The following is a 5,985-nucleotide window of genomic DNA, read 5'->3' on the forward strand; positions in this document are numbered from 1 at the left end:
CTGGACAGCACTTTTACCTCTTGCCCTTCTCATAATTAGAGCCTGTCCTTGGGATGCTACAGGGTACAGCCCATTTGAGCTCCTGTATGGATACTCCTTTTTATAAGGCCCCAGACTCATTCAAGACACCAGACCAACTTGGACTGCACCCCAAAAACTTGTCATCCCTACTGTCTTCTGTGTAGTCATACTCCTATTCACCATTCCAAACTACTTGTAAATGCCCTGCCTTTGTTTACACTGCCAGTTTACACTTTTCCTCCAAACCATCATAGCTGATATCTCCTTGTTTTACCTCAAACTGCCACCCTTAAGTCTCTCTTGAAGTGGATAGAAGATCTTCAGTGGCAAGGTACACTCCCATACTTTCACTCTGATGAAGTCCTATTCTTTACTTTTATATTCAGTCTTTTTCTCGTTCCCGTTCTTATGGCACCCTCTACCTCTTGCCAGCTATCTCCACCACACTATCAATCTCACTCACTCTCTCCTAGCCATTTCTAATCCTTCTTTAACAAACAATTGCTGGCTTTGCACTTCTCTTTCCTCCAAAACTGCCGAAGCCTTGACTTACTCACTGCTGAAAAAAGAGTGTTGTTTTTACCTAAATCAATCTGGCCTGGTGTATGACAACATAAAAAAACTCAAGGATAGAGCCCAAAAACTCACCAATCAAGCAAGCAATTATGCTGAACCTCCCTTGGGCACTCTCTAATTGGATGTCCTGGATCCTCCCAATTCTTCAACCTTTAATACCTGTTTTTCTCCTTCTCTTATTTGGACCTTGTGTCTTCCATTTAGTTTCTCAATTCATACAAAACCGTATTCAGGCCATTACCAATCATCCTATATGACAAATGCTCCTTCTAACAACCCCCCAATATCACCCCTTACCACAAAATCTTCCTTCAGCTTAATCTCTCCTACTCTAGGTTCCCATGCTGACCCTAATCCCGCTCAAAGCAGCCCTGAGAAACATCACCCATTATCTCTCCATACCACCCCCCAAAATTTTCACTGCCCCAACACTTCAACACTATTTTATGTTATTTTTCTTATTAATATAAGAAGACAGGAATGTCAGGCCTCTGAGCCCAAGCTAAACCATCATATCCCCTGTAACCTGCATGTATACATCCAGATGGCCTGAAGCAAGTGAAGAATCAAAAAAGAAGTGAAAATGGCTGGTTCCTGCCTTAACTGATGACATTCCACCATTGTGATTTGTTCCTGCCCAACCTTAACTGATAGATTAACCTTGTGAAATTCCTTCTCCTGGCTTAGAAGCTCCCCGATTGAGCACCTTGTGATCCCCACCCCCACAAGAGAACAACCCCTTTTGACTGTAATCCGTAATTTTCCACTACCTACCCAAATCCTATTAAAGAGCCCCACCCCTATCTTCCTTGCTGACTCCCTTTTTTCGGACTCACCCCACCTGCACCCAGGTGATTAAAAAGCTTTGGTGCTCACAGAAAGCCTGTTTGGTGGTCTCTTCACACGGACGTGCATGACACTATGGTTTTGCTTTCTGAGGTTTCAGTTATTTGCAGTTGATCGTGTTCCAAAAAAATTAATTACTCAGAAATAAACAATTTGTAAGTTTTAAATTGTACTCCATTCTGAGTAGCATGATGAAATCTTATGCTGTCTGGGTCTGTCCCATTGGGTATGTGAATGATTTCTTTGTCCCGTGTATCCACGCTGTTTAAGGCGTGGTATCTGCCTGTGAGTCACTTGGCAGCCCTCTCATTTAACAGTTGGACAGTCACAATATCTCTGCATTAAGGGAACCTTTCTTTTCCTTAAGAATGGTCCCAAAGCACAAGAGTAGTGATGTTGGCAATTCAGAGATGCCAAAGAGCAGCTGGAAAGTATTTCCATTAGGTGAAAAGGTAAATTTTTTTACTTAATACGAAAAATATTATGTGCTGACATTACTAAGATCTATGGTAAAAATGAATCTTGTAGCTGTGAAATTGTGAAAAAGGAAGATGAAATTTATGCTAGTTTTGCTGTTGTTATGCCCAGACCGTTTATTCCCCGAAGAAGACCACCAGAGTCCAGAGTCAAAGCCAAGCGGCAAGGATCTTTAATGCAAGTTCGAACTTGGTCCCTCCGTTCTACAACATACAAGAGGGCCCGGAACAATGTGTGCGCTTGCTTTTTATAGCTCGAGGTAAACAGGACTTGTCAGGTTACAGAGGAACAAGGCATTTCTCTAGGCTACAGCATTACAATTGGTTTACATTTTAAATTATACTTTTAGCAGCTTTCTTATTGGTTCCTGCGCTTTTACAAACGGTTGTAACCTTATCGGAGATTCTCCAGGTGTTGTTTTTCTTTGAGATATATAGAGGAATGTGTTTTTGTGTCGGGCCCAGGAAGTGGAGGCATTGCTCAAGGCTGTGATGTGTTTGTGTCGGGCCCAGGAAGTGGAGGCATATGGGGGGATGTGATGTGCTCAAGGCTGTGATGTGTTGAGGAATATGTGCTTTCACTGTCACACCTCATCCTGCAATGGGTGCAATGCATTATGGCTGCCATGCATGATATTATGAGATAAAACATAGCTCATGGGTGTCAGCTTTCCACCCTGTGCTCAGCTCTGCTAGGTATTCTAAGGATTTACAGAGGCCAAGAAATCTCATCCAGAACATAATATGTACACACAGAAAACACAGAGAAACAAGGACACACTAGCATTGAGAACTCAGTGGAATGTTACTGACAAGTGCAGTAGGAGTTTAGTAAAGAAGAAGAGGCCGCTATAGGCAGGTGGAGTCAGAAAAGGGGAATGACCTTGCGAGGTCGCTGGAATTTGGATCTGTGGAGAGAAGGAGAGGAGAGTTTCTAAAGAGAAGAGTGACAAGATCAGAAGCAGTTACCAAACCATGAACCTGGTTGGTTTAGAGGACAGTGAGGAGACCTTTCTGGTTGCACACACAGAGTGTGTATTTGGGAGAGGAGAGGAAAACAGGTTTCACTGGAGAGAGACCAAAATACAAAAATCCTGAAAGTTTGTCTATGAAGGGGTTATCCAAAGATGTTTCAGCTGCTGCAAGAAGTGAGAAAACTACTTCTCTAAGAGCCTTCTTGGGGCATAAATAGATTATATCAAGAGTTGCCAACCTAGCCTGCCTCCTGTTTTTGTATGGCCCATGAGTTAAGAATAATTTTTACATTGTTAAGTGGTTGACAAAAAAAATAAAGAAAGAAAAATACTATTTTGTGAGTGTGAAAATAATATGCAATTTAAATTTCAGATTCTATAAATAAAAGTTTTATTGGAACACAGCCACACTCATGTGTTTACTTACTGCTTATGGCAGCTTTTGTGCTACAGTGGCAGAGTTGTGATGGAACTGTATGGCCTAAAAAGCCTGAAATGTTTACTATCCGGTTTTTACAGAATCTGTTTAAGGACCCTTGATTTAAGGGAGAAACAGGAAGAAGACAGTAACTAGGACTAGGGTAAAGCACATGAGGTACATGCCTTGGGCACAGATTTTAAGAGGAAGGGGTAGCAAAAAAAAAAAAAAAAAAAAAAAAAAAAAAAAAAAAAAAAAAAACTGCCCTTGCATTAACCAAATAATATTTTAATGCAATATTTTTAAAAATAAAAATTAATGCAAAAATCTGTGATGAACAAAATATCAGAATTTAAACACAGGATGGATAACAGTGCTGCACTATGCTATATCAAAGCCCAAGGCAAAAGGAAAATTGGTAATTATTAAAATTTTTGGTGCCCCCTTAAATTTTGCACAAGAGGCAAGTGCCTTCACTCAGCCCACCCTAATCCTGGCCTGGTGAGCTTTCTGTAGGATGTTACAGTGATATTCGGGGTGGGGAAGATTATGATTAGGGAAAAACAGGCAGCAGAATGTGTAGAGATTTAGGAGTGAATCGTAGATCTTACATGTTATATCTCCACTTTTTTTATTTTTTTGTGACAGGGTCTCACTCTGGCTGGAGTGCAGTGGCACCATCTTGGCTCACTGCAGCCTGGACCTCTTGAGCTCAGGTGATCCTACAACCTCAACCTCCCAAGTAGCTGGGACTACAGGTGTGTGACACCATGCCAAGCTATTTTTTTTTTTTTTTTTGTATTTTTAGTGGAGACAAGGTTTTGCCATGTTGCCCAGGCTGGTCTTGAACGCCTGGATTCAAGCCATCTGCCTGCCTTGGTTTCCCAAAGTGCTGAGCCTCCACACCTGGCTGTATCTCCACCTTGAAGGAAAGAATTTCACTTGAAGGAAGCCAGAGTATTTTTATCTTGATATAGCCTGGACTAAATAAACAGCCTCAAAGTCTCTGACAGCCCCCCAGCACCCCCTGCCTCCCCATCACCCATCCTTGTCTCTTGCAAAGCACAGGATGAAGCTATTCTTTGAAGTTTCTTTCATTGACCTAAAAGGTAGACCTGCCAAAAAGGAACTTCACTAACAGAGAAGATTAAAACTCATATCACAGAGGAGGAGACTGAAAATTAATCACCACACCTAGAGCCTAGTCGAACTTTGTCTCAAGTCACTGTCTGTTCTCTAGTCCCGTTCCATTTCCAAAGAGCACTTCAGAAGATAATGTCTTCCTGCTGGATCCATTCATTCTTCCTAAAACTCATTTACTCCTACACACCCCCACATCCCCGTCTTCTATGAAGAAAAGTATATAAGCATCTGTACCCCATTGGATTATTGGGTAATCATTCTTCTGATTCCCCCATGCCAAAATAAAATTGCATGCCTTTTTCTTCTATTAATCTGCCCTGTATCAGTTCATTTTCAGTGATTCTTCAGAGGGTGAGGGAGAAACTTTCCCTCTTTGACGCTACATATTCATTTCACCTAAAGTGAAAGTCAAAGTCTATAAGGCTATACAATCCAGCCAGCAGCCCCTTAACTCTCCAACTCCATTCCTGAGGATTCTTCTCCTCACTTGCTTCCTGCTAACCACCCTGGACTCCTTAGCATCCTTTCACAATGCCAGGTGTGCTTCATCTCAAACCTTTACATTGGCAGCTCCCTTTGCTGAGAGTCTTGTCCCTGATATGCACATGTGATGGTTAATATTGTCAACTTGGTTGAATTGAAGAATGGAAAGTATTTTTTTTTCTTTGTGTGTCTGTGTGGGTGCTTATTTCTGGGTGTGTCTGTGAGGATGTTTCCAGAGGAGACTGAAATTTGAGTCAGTGCACTGGGAGAGGCCGACCCACCCTCAATCTGGGTGGATACCATCCAATCGGCTGCCAGTACAGCTAGAACAAAGCAGGAGGAAGAAGGCTGGGATAAGCTGGCTTGCTGAGTTTATTAGTTGATTATCACACTGCTAATAAAGACATACCCAAGACTGGGTGATTTACAAAGAAAAGAGGTTTAATTGACTTACCGTTTTGCCTGGCTGGGGAGGCCTCAGGAAACTTACAATCATGGTGGAAAGGGAAACAAGCACATCCTTCTTTACATGGTGCCAGGAGAGAGAATGAGAGTCAATTGAAGGGGAAGCCCCTTATAAAACCAACAGATCTAGTGAGAACTCACTCACTATCATGAGAACAGTATGGGGGATCCCCACGATCCAGTTACCACCACCTGGTCCTGCCCTTGACACATGGGGATTTTTACAATTCAAGATGAGATTTTGGGTGGGGACACAGCCAAACCATATCACTGAGTCTTCTGGCTTTTGTCTTTCTCCCATGCTGGATGCTTCCTGCCCTTGAACATCAGACTCCAAGTTCTTCAGCTTTTGGACTCTTGGACTTAGCTCAGTGGTTTGCCAGGGACTCTCAGGCCTTCAGCCACAGACTGAAGGCTGCACTGTCAGCTTCCCTACTTTTGAGATTTTGGGACTCAGACTGGCTTCCTTGCTCTTCAGCTTGCAGATGGCCTATTGTGGGACTTCACCTTGTGATTGTGTGAGTCTTTTCTCCTTAATAAACTCCCTTTCATGTATTCATCTATCCTATTAATTCTGTCCCTC

The sequence above is a fragment of the Rhinopithecus roxellana genome, chromosome 2, assembly GCF_007565055.1.
Source record: "Rhinopithecus roxellana isolate Shanxi Qingling chromosome 2, ASM756505v1, whole genome shotgun sequence".
Taxonomy (NCBI): Eukaryota; Metazoa; Chordata; class Mammalia; order Primates; family Cercopithecidae; genus Rhinopithecus; species Rhinopithecus roxellana.